The 476-nt window shown below is 50.2% G+C and overlaps 1 protein-coding gene across 3 annotated transcripts in view; it reads left to right on the top strand.

Moving 5' to 3' along the window:
- Positions 1 to 476, top strand: part of QTRT2 (queuine tRNA-ribosyltransferase accessory subunit 2) — a 28,052-nt gene that overhangs the window by 6,465 nt on the left and 21,111 nt on the right. For 2 of the 3 annotated variants that reach the window (XM_063446379.1, XM_063446388.1), the window contains exon 1: positions 428 to 476. This exon is cut by the window's right edge and continues 20 nt beyond it. The exons of the other annotated variant lie outside the window; for it this stretch is intronic. The gene's annotated coding sequence lies outside the window, so the exon portion shown is untranslated. Of the gene's footprint in view, positions 1 to 427 lie in introns of those variants that run through there. 3 annotated transcript variants of the gene reach the window in all.

Raw genomic sequence — 476 nt, forward strand, 5'->3', positions numbered from 1 at the left:
CTCGCTATATTATCAGTTTACATAGAACTAAACGGGAGCCGCGGGCGCTGCCGGGAATTGTATTCTTTATATCACACTCTGTCTGTTTCTGGAATAGCAGTTACAGCCAGCAGCACTACAACTCCCGGCATGCAGCGCGCTAACCGCTGCGTTCCCGGTCTCTATAGCAACGAGTCAACCTGGGCGTGACTAAGGAGATCTAAACACAAGAGACACAAACCAACCAATCCCTCCACGGCTCCACGATGACAACAAACGTTTATTATAACATTTCATTCCAGCAGGTACCTGCAGAACATTAGAATACAAAATGGGCGGCACCGGCGACGCTTTACTTTCAAACTCTCAACACATTTTCTTGAGTGCGTGGAACTCGCAAGCCCCCGTCACGTGATGTGAGGCGGTGATTGATGACGTGGCGATCGATGATTGGACGAACCCAGTGACTCCTATAGTGAGCGCCTCTGGGGGCCAAT

This window comes from Pelobates fuscus, chromosome 1 (genome assembly GCF_036172605.1).
Source record: "Pelobates fuscus isolate aPelFus1 chromosome 1, aPelFus1.pri, whole genome shotgun sequence".
NCBI lineage: Eukaryota > Metazoa > Chordata > Amphibia > Anura > Pelobatidae > Pelobates > Pelobates fuscus.